Consider the following 14,556-nt stretch of genomic DNA (forward strand, 5'->3'; position numbering starts at 1 on the left):
TGTTAACAGCAGAGTTCTCGTTAACATTGGCAGCTCACCTTACTGAGGTGACAAATGAAACCCATGAGGATATTTGGCTGTTCCAACGCCTTAGCCCTTCTATCGTCCATGGTAATATTGTGAGTGTGTTCGCTTGTTTCACTAGTGATTTTCTCAGATGAATCTAGATTTGCATTATTTTCAGACAGTGGACGTGTTTGGGTCTGGAGGCTTCCCAATCAAGAATTTGATTTGAAACAACTCCAACCAACTGTGAAACATGGTGGTATCTCTGTAATGGTATGGGGAGCTGTCACCAGCAATGGTCATTCTGAGCTGATTGAATGTTTTGGAACCATTAAACTCTGAAAAATACATCAAAATACTTAAGCAAGGATTACTTCCGATGTATTCACATGATAACATTACGAAAAATAAGGTTTTATTCATGGAAGATGGGGCTCCATGCCACACAGTGAAAAGGAATCAACAATGGCTGACTGAAAATGGGATCAAAAAGCTTCCTTGGCCGAACCAATCTCCTGACATGAACACGATTGAAAATCTTTTGAGCATACTAGATAGAGCTATACGAAAAACTTGACAGAAACCTAAATCTAAAGATGAATTGTTTCGATTGTTGCGGGAAAAGTGGGCAAAAATTCCACAGGAGGATGGGGAGGGGGGAGAAAAGGAGGAAGAAAAGGAGGAAGAGGAGGGGGAGAAAAGGAGGAGGAAGAGGAGGGGGAGAAAAGGAGGCGGAAGAGGAGGGGAGAAAAGGAGGAGGAAGAGGAGGGGGAGAAAAGGAGGAGGAAGAGGAGGGGGAGAAAAGGAGGAGGAGGAGGGGAGGAGGAGGAGGGGAGGAAGAAAAGGAGGAGGAAGAGGAGGGGAGGAAGAAAAGGAGGAGGAAGAGGAGGGGAGGAAGAAAAGGAGGAGGAAGAGGAGGGGAGGAAGAAATGGAGGAGGAAGAGGAGGGGAGGAAGAAAAGGAGGAGGAAGAAAAGGAGGAGGAAGAGGAGGAGAGGAAGAAAAGGAGGAGGAAGAGGAGGAGGAAAAGGAGGGGGAGGAAGAAAAGGAGGAGGACGATGGGGAGGAGGAGGAAGAGGAGGAGGAAGAGGAGGAGGAAGAGGAAGAGGAGGAAGTGGAGGAGGAAGAGGAAGAGGAGGAAGTGGAGGAGGAGGAGGAGGAGGAGGAGGAGGAGGAGGAGGAGGTGGGTGATCCTTTCTACTGGAGGCACAAGGCCTCAAATTTGTGGGGAGGGGACTAGTTGATTACACTGACTCCAGTGTTTCACTGGTACTTAATTTATCGACTCCCAAAAGGAGGAAAGGCAAAGTCACGTAAAAGCACCCACTACACTCTCTGAGTGGTTGGCTTTAGGAAGGGCATCCAGCTGTAGAAACTCTGCCAAATCAGATTGGAGCCTGGTGTTGCCATCCGGTTTCACCAGTCCTCAGTCAAATCGTCCAACCCATGCTAGCATGGAAGGCGGACGTTAAACGATGATGATGATGATGATGTTGTAAACAATGTTCCTTGTTTTCCCTTGTGGAGCATATACAAATAGGTTTTTTTTTGCTGCCCACTCTTGAGCAGCCAACATACAGTTGTCCATGTGAGAAGCATGGCTCTTCCAAGAGAAGACCAGCTACAGACAGTGTTTGACCCTGATATTTGTTTATGGACATGGCAAAAGTCACACGAAGGGGGAATTGTAGTCTTCTGAATGTAAAAGGAATGTCTGCTCCTGATGGAGTAAGAGGAATTCTTGGAATAAAGACGTCATCCCCTTTTGCACATCCAGAAAGAATGGTAGCCTCGATAACGTGTGACATCATTTTCTTTATCACGAGTCGTGTTCCATTGCAAAGTCTTGGTGGTTCCAGATTGCTGAGCAGCATTACAGGCATTCCAACTTTAAATGATAATATGTGGGGAGGTAGTCCTGGAGGCTCCAACGAATTGAGAAATTCAGGAGGATAGTTCACCACTTCATTTGTATCTGGAACTGTATCAACAGACTTGTAAGTTTGAAGATTGACGGGAAGAGAATGCATCAGGTGTTGATTAATTTTTGTAACAGATCTCTCTCTCTCTCTCCCTTTCTCTCTCTTTGAAAGTATCTGTCATTACAATGTCGAAATGGTGTACATATACATCTATATGTATACATATACATCTCGCTCTCTTTCTCTCTCTCTCTTTTTCTCTCTCTCTTTCTCTCTTTCTCTCTCTTTCTGAAAGTATCTGTCATTACAGTATCGAAATGGTGTACATATATATGTATATGTATACATATACATCTCTCTCTCTCTCTTTCTGTCTCTCTCTTTCTATCTCTCTCTTTCTCTCTCTGTGAAAGTATCTGTCATTACAGTATCGAAATGTGATTGTTTCAGCTAGTGGAATAGTTTCATTTTTAAAGTGAAAGTATTTGACATGAGTGTTTTTGTTTCACTTTTGACACGTAATACTTAAATAGTGGGAGAGATATTATGTTGCCGTGTGCTCGAACTCTGCGAGAAGTTAAAAATTTTTTTTGACTAAAACACAACTGGAATCCCAAGTAAGGCATGTGTAAAATTTGAATGAAATTGGTTACGTAGTTCTCGAGTTTTAGGGATTCACACACACAGACAAACACACCTTCTCATTTTAATATATATAGATACTCATTTTAATATATATAGATACTCCAGTGAAATTAAGAAATCGATTTGTAAATAAACAAAACCCTCAAATCCATCAGTGTACACATGCACACACACACACACACACACACACAAACAGTTGCATATCTGTGTATGTATGTTTGTACACACATGTCTACTTGCATAGGTACATCATGATCTATACACACACGGATGAGGGCCAATTCATATGAAAAAGAAAATGAACAAAATAATATGACCACTTGCTTATCCGGAAATTTGTAAGTTCGGTTAAAAATTTTTTTTTTTACCTTAAAGATAATCAAACCAAATGTTCGTCATTTCAAGTCAGTCACCCAATGAGTATTTCTGCCAAATTTGGTAAAAGAAATTCTTTCAGCGATATTCCAGTAAATTTGCAAACACAGACAAATGGATGAAGACAAGTGATTACAATACCCTGCTTTCGCTTACGTGCACAGGGTAATAATGGCTTTTGTTGAACACACACATCCTGGTCTATCACGCAATGAGATGTGGTTTTAAAAGTATCAATGAGGACGAAACAATTATGATGTATGTAGTCATTGGTTGGTTGGTTGGTTGGCTGGTTGGTTGGTGTGGTTCAGTTTATGACTGTTTGTGAGGTGTGCTTATACATACAACATCAGTTTATACGCATACCTACATACGTACATACATACATACATACATACACACACATACACACACATACATACACACACACGTACATACACATGTACACCCATACATACATACATACACACACATACATACACACACATACATACACAAACATATACACACATACATGCATACATAAAGGTTAGTAACTGAAACTTTATTAAAAGGTTAAAAATTAACCTTCTCCTAATCTTCTTGTGCTTCACTTTCTCGCTTTCAAACCTCGAGCAACCACTGTGCACTCTCGTCCTCCATCCACCTCAGTCTTGTGCCTCTCTCTCCCAATCAACAATTGAAATTCCTGTCTGTGTCAGAGCAATTCTAAGGCAGGACTTGAACCTCATTTTGAGCTTATCTGCTGGTCTCCTACCATCTTCCAGCTCACAATACAGAAGTTGCTTGGGAAGTCTTCCACCATTGATTCTTACCAGAGGTCCACCCCTACCAGACGTCCACCCCTACCAGACGTCCACCTCAAATGACTTTGCAGAATCATTGATTCCACACTTCTACTACAACTTCTCTCAACCACCTCCGCATCACCGATGGCCATTTTCCAATTTATTCCAAGAATTTTCCTAAGGCAATATCAATGATAACATTCTAAATGCCTTAAATGCTTAGAATAAACAACCCAGGTCTCACTTCCAAATAGCAAAGATGGCAGGACGCATGTGTTATAAACCCTAATTTTAATTTGGAAAGATATGCTATGGCATAACCAGAGGCACTTGTCAAGCATGCAAAAGGCTCCACCAGCCTTGCTGAGTCTCTATGAAATTTCATCATCAAGACCTGCAGTGCTCAAAGTACTTCCTGAATAAATGGATTTAGTAACAACTTCCAGCCTTTGACCATTCACAGTTATAGAACATTCTACATAAAGCTTAGAAGGGACAGGCTGGTACATTAGAACAGATTTTCTTCAAGTTGATTATAAGGCTTAATGCTGTACATGCTGCAGAAATCGCATTCATCCTGTGTTGCATATCTTCCTGGGAATGTGCAAACAGGTCACAATCATTTGCATACAAGAACTCAGTGATGAGAGAATGAAGAACTTCATTTTGGTACAAAGTCTTTTGTGATTGAAAAGTTTTCCCACTGGCCTATATCTTATGCAGACCCCTCCAGCACAATCTTCGAAAGCTATTTGAAAGACAATTTCAAAATATAGAGCAAAGAATGTAAAAGCAGGACTATCACCTGGTTTTACACCATTTTCTACAGAAACTGGATCTAAGAAGATACTTCCAGCATTAACTCTCACTTCCATCTTGTCCTGAAATTGCCTAAGCATTCTCACAAATTTTTCAGGGCAGTCTAGCTTTTTCAGGACCAAAGCCTTGTGAGTGGATTTGGTAGCTGGAAACTGAAAGAAGCCCGTCATGTATATATGTATGTATGTATGTATGTATATTTTTGTAAGTCTGTTTGTCCCCTGCAACATCGCTTAACAATTGGTGATGGTGTGCTTATGTCCTCGTAACTTAGCGGTTCGGCAAAAGGGGCTGATAGAATAGGTACTAGGCTTACAAAAAATAAGTCTTGGGATCGATTTGCTCGACTAAAAGCAGTGCTCCAGAATGGCTGCAGTCAAATGGCTGAAACAAATAAAAGAATAAAAGAATACACACACTCACACACACATTACTGAATGACTGTTGACTACTCATTAGTTCCTCTGCCCTTTGACGGGTCATATTTTTGACAGGTCATATTTTTGACGGGTCATATTTTCCACCCTGCAAGGAGTCCAATACTCACCCTCCTCACCAGTCAAACTTATGGGGTTGTCAGTTTAGTCACCGATGATCCAACCACGTTACAGGTTGTACTGGATTACATGTTACCTGTAGCGCTGGAGAGAGAGACCAATGGCATTGAAGATGGACCTGACATACATACACACACACATATATACACTCATATATATGCACATACATACATATGCACATACACATGCACATACATATACACATGCATACATACATGCATACACACACATGCATACATACACACATCCATTCACATATATACACTCACACACACATACACACACATACACACACATACATACATATGCACATACATATGCACATACATACATACATATACACATACATGCATACACACACATACACACATGCATACATACATACATTCGTACATACATACACACATACATACATACATACAAACATACATACATACATACATACATACATACATACATACATACATACATACATGATGGCCATCCACTCGTGACCGAGGAAGACCATTGCCGACCTTCAGGAACATTCTGCGCTCTGGGACTAACTTACATTTTGCATTTACAGCTCCTTTGGTGGCTAATGAACCCTGCTCTTGATAAGCATACACAACTGCAAACATTGCAGATTAAGCTTTCCCCATTCACTATACGAGCCGTACACTTTTGCACAGCTCGCTTAAATTCTTCATGCTGTATACGTGCTCTCTCAAAAGTGTTGATCCCCTCCTTAACCTGCTGCCTCCATCTGTGGCGATGACAGGCATTATTCTCCCAGTCAGTGTCCTGCATATCACAGGCCTTTAATGAGGACTTGACACATCCTTAAAGCGCAGCCTTGGTTTCTGCCGGAGTCTCCTTCCATTCACAAGTTCTCCATAGAGCTTCTGCTTAGGAATTCTGCTATCCTTCATTCTAATAATGTGTCCAGTCTAACGTAACCGGTGCTTGTGCACCATCGCCTCAATACTCAAGATATCAGCTGTCCTTAGGATCTGTGTGTCTGGAATCCTTGAGGTCCAGCCGACATTGAGAATGTGCCTGAGACATCTCTGATGAAAGCGTTCAAGGACCCTTACCTGACGTTTGTACAGAGTCCATGTTTCACACGAGTAGAGGAGCGACGTTAGTACACAAGCACGGTACACAGCAACTTTTGTTTGCCTTGCTATGCCATTCTGGGACCAGACACGAGACTGAAGAGACCGGAAGGAATTAGTTGCTCTCTGCAACCTGAAATATATTTCCTCATCCAGGGAGCAAGAATGGCTGGGTGTGCTGCCCAGGTAGATAAACTTGTCTACCACTTTCAGAATTGTTCCTTCAACCAAGATAACTGGTTCCACATATGGATTTCCTGGTGCAGGTTGGAACATTACAACAGTCTTGTCCAGGCTAATGCCAAGTCCAAATGCCTTGCAAGAAGCAGAAATGCAATTCATGAGTATTTGCATATCATCCACTGTATGAGTGACTAAGTCACAGTCATCTGCATAAAGGAGGTCACGAATAATAGACCGGAGAACCTTTGAATTGGCAGCAATTCGGTGAAGATTAAAGAGGCAGCCAGAAGATCGATATCTGACATAAATTTCCAGAGAGCTAAGCTTAGCAAAAGCATAAGTAAAAGCAGCAGCAAAATACAAAGAAAAGAGAGTTGGGGCAAGGATGTCACTCTGCTTGACACTATTCTCTACAGGAATGGGTCCGCCATGCCACCACCAACATTGACCCAAGCCTCCATCCCATCATGAAAGGATTTAACTATAGATATAAAGTGATCTGGACATCCAAGTCTGCCAAGTATTTTCCATAGAAAGGCCCTATTTACAGTATCAAAGGCCTTTGTTAAATCAATGAATACCTGGACAAGATCCATATTCTGCTCATAGCACTTCTCCTGCATCTGTCTTGCTGTGAAGATCATATCCATTGTCCCTCTACCAGATCGGAAGCCACATTGAGATTCAGATAGGACATCATTTACGAGACACCCGTTCAGACGAGTAAGAAGAATATTTGCCAGAACCTTGCCAGCAGCTGATAGTAGAGCAACACCTCTGTAGTTACCACACATTGTTCTGGCTCCTTTTCCTTTATATAGAGGGAGAATAATTGCATCCTTCCAGTCCTTAGGGATTGCATACATACATGCATACATACATACATACATACATACATACATACATACATACATACATACATACATACACAACACACTGCCTAAATACCAATCTTGAGAAATTAGGTTTCTCAAAACCAGAAAGGAGAAAGCTAATTCAAAGACTACAGATCCAATCCATCAGTGGAACTGTAAAAATCTGTAAAACTTTCCAGAAGTTTATTATTTAAATATATATGAGCATGTCTAGATATGCAACTATATGGTCCTGCTTGATCTGTAGAAAAGGCGTAGTTAGAAACTCTATAAGATGTACCCAGTGCAAGCTATGGACACATAAGAGGTGCAGCAATATCAAAGGAAGGCTAACTGGGAAGATAGTTTTTGCGTGTGGCAGATGCTCAGGAGCAATAGACACCGAAAATGTGCAGAAAACAGTTTCCATCACATACCAGGGGGAAAAACTACAAGTAGTTGATAGCTTCCATTACCTAGGTGAGACCAAGTCAGTAGCAGGGGTGGATGCTCTGAGAGTGTAGCTGCTAGAATGAGAATAGCTTGGGCAAAGTTCAGAGAGCTCCTACCTCTATTGCTAACAAAGGGCCTCTCCCACAGAGTAAAAGGTAGACTGTATGAGCCATGTGTACGAACAGCCATGCTACATGGCAGTGAAACATGGGCCCTGACTGCTGAGGACATGCATAAGCTTGTAAGGAATGAAGCCAGTATGCTCTGCTGGATGTGTGATGTCAGTGTGCATACACGACAGAGTGTAAGTATCCTGAGAGAAAAGTTGGACATAAGAAGCATCAGATGTGGTGTGCAAGAGAGATGACTGTGCTGGTATGGTCATGTGTTGCATATGGACAAGGACAACTGTGGAAGAGGTAGACCCAGCAAGGCCTGGGATGAGGTGGTGAAGCATAACCTTTGAACATTTGGGCCCACCGAGGCAATGACAAGTGACCGAGACCTTTGAAGATATGCTGTGCATGAGAAGACCTGGAAAAGCCAAGTGAGACCATAACTGTGACCTATGCCAGGGCAGAATAACTGGCCAATTTAAGAGTACCCTTCAATCATTGAGCAATAAACTGCTTGCGAAGACCTGTTGAGGCAAGTGAAGTTGTTATCGTGGCCAATGACAGTACCGCCTGACTGGCATCTCGGCTGGTGGCATGTAAAAAGCACCATTCAAGCATGGTGGATGCCAGTACCACCTGACTGGCCCGCATGCCAGTGGCATGTAAAAAGCACCTACTACATTCTTGAATGGTTGGTGTTAGGAAGAGCACCCAGCTGTAGAAACTTTGCCAGATCGGATTGGAGCCTGGTGCAGCCTTCTGGCTTGCCAGCCCTCAGTCAAACCGTCCAACCCATGCCAGCATGGAAAGTGGACGTTAAACGACAACGATGATAAGGATGCATGTGAATACATAAATAAAACATACAAATCTGCATGTACAAACAAAAATTCCCTGTTGTTTATGTTGAAATTCCAATGAAGGAGCCTTGGATCTAGGTTAGAAACCAATTCTTTCTCTATTTTCAAGAAATCTTGAAATAAACTGAATAATGACATACATGCACACATGCATACATACATATATACATACATACATACAGACAGACAGACAGACAGACAGACAGACAGACAGACGTATGTACATACATACATACATGTATACAATTAGCACTTCACTTTCAATTACAAGCTACTTTTGAATGCTTAAGTACTTCAGAAGGCCAAAACAAAAAATGCCAATATACATTTGGGTCAAATGTTTTAAAGGCGATGCTGCTTTATAAATGAAATAATGAAACTGAATGGGGAAAGAATGGGAGAGGACAAAAAGGAGAGAAGATGTCTGAATGTCATTGTCCTGTTGTAAATGTGATGAATTAATGAAAATGCTTTCTTCATTTTAGCAATAGTACAAAGCAACTCTAAAAAGGGTGCCGAAAGTTAAGTGATGGACAGTTTATTGATGACAAAAAAAAAAAAAATTAAAATTAAAAAGGACAAAAGAAGAATAGATCATCATCATCATTTAACGTCCGCTTTCCATGCTAGCATGGGTTGGACGATTTGACTGAGGACTGGCAAGCCAGAAGGCTGCACCAGGCTCCAATCTGATTTGGCAGAGTTTCTACAGCTGGATGCCCTTCCTAATGCCAACCACTCAGAGAGTGTAGTGGGTGCTTTTACGTGCCACCGGTACGTTGGCCAGTCAGGCAGTACTGGCAACAGCCACGCTCAAAATGGTGTATTTTATGTGCCACCCGCACAAGAGCCAGTCCAGGGGCACTGGCAACGATCTTGCTCGAAAGTCCTTACACATGCCACGGGCACAAGTGCCAGAAAGGCGACGCTGGACACAGGTGCCATAATTTTATATATATATATATATATATATATATATAAGGGTATCTAAAAGGTACCACCATGCTTGAAATAGCAGTGAAAACCTGACTCTAAAACCACATCATGTATTCAATACAGCACAAGGTGAAAAGACAAATAAACTAGTGAAAATTGGTATATTATCTTGACGAAGGTGTAGTAGTCTGTAGCTAAACGGTCGAATGATCTCTCCTGCAAGAAGGTTTATAGAGTAACCCCCCCCCCCACACACACACACACTTTCCTAAGTTTTTTTAAGCATCCGTGGAGACATGATTCTTAATTATTCAAGAAGCTTAGCGTTTCTCTTGGAAGTTTCTAGAATGTCTGGCGTTCCATTAATAAAACCAGTTTGCTAACCCAGCTCTTTGCTTCTTAATTGATTCGACTTAAAGCTATTTACGTCATTGCTATGTCCGTCTATTTCTCTACGCCACATGACTGAAAACCACCACTTAGCTGTCATTTCTATATTTCCTATCTCTGAACTTTCTTGCATAGATTACTTTATTCAACTAGATTCTACAGTCTTGATTCTATGTATCATCGTCGACAAATAAATTAAATATATTTTTATGTACTCTTTTACTTGTTTCAGTCATTTGACTGCAGCCATGCTGGAGCACTGCCTTTAATCGAGAAAATCAACCCTGGGACTTATTCTTAGTAAGCCTAGTACTTATTCTATCGGTCTTTTTTTGCTGAACTGCTAAGTTACGGGGACATAAACACACCAGCATCGGTTGTCGAGCAATGGTGGGAGGACAAACACAGACACACAAACACACATACACACATATTCCTCTCTTTGTTTCTCCCTCTACCACTCTCTCTCTTCCCCTTACACCGGCACGGTCACATGCTTCCGGTCAATAATCCTTTTCTTCCTTGGCTATCGCCAAGCAAACACGCGAACTACTTCGTCCCTTTCAAGTTCGTGCCTCACAGCGTTCATACACACGGTTATAAGGGAATGTTTCTTGTCAGCCATCCAAGAGTGAAGATTGAGGTTTGCTGGCCACTGCTGGAGAAGTAAAGAACTTGTGAATAATGTGTTGCTGTGGACACCAAGTCATGGCACCACAGCGACTGGAAGACTACGGAAGATGTATATATACAACAGCTTGCAGAAGATGTTGGATGTCAAGCTGAAGACCTAAAAACATCAATGGAGGATGAGGAGGGATGGAGAGAGGTAGTCAGGCTGGCCCAAGCAATCAGCCTGACTGGATGATGCGTCGATAAAAAAAAAAAAAAAAGCAACAGTGAGTGAGTGACTTTGACAGCACTGCTCTCAATGATGGCATATGCTAGCCAAGAACTGTTTAAGAACTTTGAAATGCACGTTTTGAGATTACCACCAAAATGATATTATATATATATATATATAACGCGCAAAACAAATGCTACCACAATTTATAATCTTTCCATTCTATCAATGTGCCATTGGAACACCAACACAAATTAGATTAAATTAGGAAACCTTCTTCATTCAAAAATATAAACCCAAACTTAACCATTGCTAACACTTTTAAATAAGGAAATTCACCTCACTGAGAGAAAAAAAATATAGAACAAAACCTAACATTCTATTCCTTCTAAACCAAACCATGGTAAATTAATCAAAACCTATCACCTCCTACATTTCGATTATCTCCCTTATACCGGAAAAAATCCCTGATTACCTCCCCCTATCTAGAACTCTATTTTACACACTAGAGCGAAGACATGTTACGATACAAGTAGAGAAATTTGAAAAGACAACACGAAACCGGTTATTTCTCCAAATACAATGTTTATATACCCAAAATTTTATAACATTTTTCTGACATAACAATTTAAATATATACTTTAACCATGTAACACAAGCCTTCTGTAAGTTTTTTCACTCTTGTTTATCTTTTATACATCCAACCACGTGCTTTCACATACCAACTTTCTCACCTATATATATATATATATATATATATATATATATATATATATATATACATATATATAAAAGGATAAAGACCCCTTCAGTCATGAATGACCATGGGATTGCACCTAGAAAGTTACCCTTCGAGGCACAAGTCCGGGCAAGGTTTTTATGAAAGACCAGCAGTAACGCATGTATACCAACCTCCCCTTTCCACGCCACTGATGTTATCCAAGGGAAAGGCAAAGGGGCCGATACAGTTTGGCACTAGTGATATATATATAAACACACACACACACACACACATACAGGGTGTCCCAAAAGTCACTGATGGATTTCACTTTTTAATAACATCCTTAACTTTGCAAGTACAAGCATGACTTGACTAACCCAGATGTTTTCTTGTGGGGATACCTGAAAGAGAGGGTTTATGTCAACAAACCGGAGACCCAGGTGCAACTAAAGGACGGAAAAACCATTTTCTCAACGTTCCCATCAGCCGCTGCAGACCCCCTCCACTTTCCCCCTATCTGCACACTCTCCATGCCTTTCTGTATCTACCATACCCACCTACAGCTACCCCAGTTCCTCTCACCATCAATTGCTATCTCTAACTATCTCCCCTCACACTTATGAAACATCCCCTATGTCCCCCACTGGCCCTTTCTCTCTCTCTCACTCACTCTGACTTGTCCTTATCTTCTCTTTAACTCTCTTCCTTTAGTCGAGCAAATCGACCCCAGGACTTATTCTTTTGTAAGCCTAGTACTTATACTATCGGTCTCTTTTGCCGAACCGCTAAGTTACGGGGACGTAAACACAACATTTATGCCACCTGACTGGCTCCCAATGCTGGTGGTACATAAAAAGCACAATCCAAACGTGGTCAAAACTTCACTTGTAGATGAACTGCTGACTCATAAGCGTGTCACTGCTCACTTGAATATTTGGTAAGCCTGATGAGTTGAGAGTTACATAACATATTTTTATGGATGTTGCACATATTTGCATACCTGGCTGCACCGCGTTTACATCACAATAAAGACCCTTAATGACACAATTGTAGCAGTATCAGACAACCCATTCATTTGTTTTTATTATGCTTCTGTAGGCGCAGTTATCTCCCCTGTTGTGGCTGCCGAAATTAGCTGGCGACTAGAGGGCGCACACAGTGCTAAGGTTCAGACACTAAGCCCTTGCACTCCCTCTTTCTTGTCATGATGCCAGACTGTATAGACGTGACCTAGCTGGCTCTCACATAAACACAGACAGCTAGCAGACATATAATAGCATTGGTTCGACAGTTGCAATAAACAGCTTAATTTTAGTTTGCCTGGACAATTTGGAATTCCAGACCTTCTTCAGTTTGTGACAAGCTGCCCTGCCAAAAGTTAGCGAGAAGATCAGGCAAAGATGGTTGCAACTATCTGGTCACTGTATGTGCCACCCTGAACTGGAAGTATCCAAATTAGTCTTGTGGAACTCACTTTATGGTGATGTAAGAAGAAGAAATAGTCATCATTTATCGACAACTTGATTGCAGACACTGGCTTGGAATGAATCCAAGACCTCAAGGCATGGATGATGGGCTGAGAAGTGTGACGGGTGGACTTTGTTGTGGCCTGCGTTGCAACCTGGCCATAATAATAATAATAATAATAATAATAATAATAATAATAATAATAAATGCCCGGATGCAGTACCAGGCAGTGGCTCCCATGGCTTCTGATCTTAATTGATTGGAAGTGTTATCATGTACATTGTTCTGTCTTGGTATAAAAGATGGCCTACAGCAAATATTCTGCTCAATACCACAGATTCGCTTGTCAGTTGTTTGACCCTAACAAGTTGAGCATGTCCCTTGGTGGTTGACGATATGTGCATTTCTGATCATGAGCAGAAGTAGTGGGGGAGCATCATAGCCATGTGTTAAGAGGAATTCTTTGGGGTTTGAATAATTCACCTTTGGAAACATGGGTGTTTTGCTCAACATCCTTAAACAAATATTTTTCGGAGACCTTTTGAGTGGTGTGGGCTAATCGACCTGAAGAAAATTCTAACTGGGCCCCACCTGCGAGGTCATGCACTGTTTATCTTGATATGAGATCACCATATTGCACATATATGGTTGTGATGCATGTGCCTGGTGTACCCTTATCAGACGGGGAGTCATGATGGGTATATTGGGCTTCGTATATTTTACCCCAATGTCACTTTGATGGCATGCACTGCTCTCTCACTCAATAATAATAATAATAATAATAATGATGATGATGATGATGATGATGATGATTATGATTTCATTTATTTGCCGCAAGGGCGAAGGATGAGGGGGACAATCCGAAGAGACATAAAGTGTGGGGGTTTCCATATAATAATGAAATGAAAGAAGGAAAGAAAGTATACACCAAAAAAGAAGGGACATATGCATAGCTACATAGGTAAAAAAAAAATGGTAGGGAGGATGATAGAGATGTGGCCCTTCTGACACAGGAACACCTCTGGGGATAATCGAGGAACCCCAATGTCCGAGATTTCCCTGAAACCCTAGGAGCAAGTGCCCTCTCCAATTCCTTCTCTCCAACTCACAGGTCTACACTTAGAGACGTACCATCCACTCTTGCCATTTTCGCAACTTTCATCCACCTTTCAATAAACTCACTCGAGGACAGCACTTTCCTCTCCACTCTCAATTTCCTTTGCAAGTGAAACTTGAAGAAGTCAATAATAATAATAATAATGATAAGTCTTTTATTGTCCACAAGGGCTAATATAAATCAAAGCATTAAAGGACATCACAAGACGATAGACAAAGGGTTTTGGAAAAAAGAAAGACATCCATGTAAACATTTGATAACAATAAAAAAACAATGTAACAAGTAAAAATCCCCCAATAGGGGGGGGGGGGAGCGCTTTAAAGGTTACTTGTGGGAAAACCCATAGAGCCATGGGTGCCTGACCAACTGCAGCCAACTGGACCGAATGATGCAGAAACTTACTAAAA

This window comes from Octopus bimaculoides, chromosome 1 (genome assembly GCF_046866305.1).
Source record: "Octopus bimaculoides isolate indiv1 chromosome 1, ASM4686630v1, whole genome shotgun sequence".
Classification (NCBI taxonomy): domain Eukaryota; kingdom Metazoa; phylum Mollusca; class Cephalopoda; order Octopoda; family Octopodidae; genus Octopus; species Octopus bimaculoides.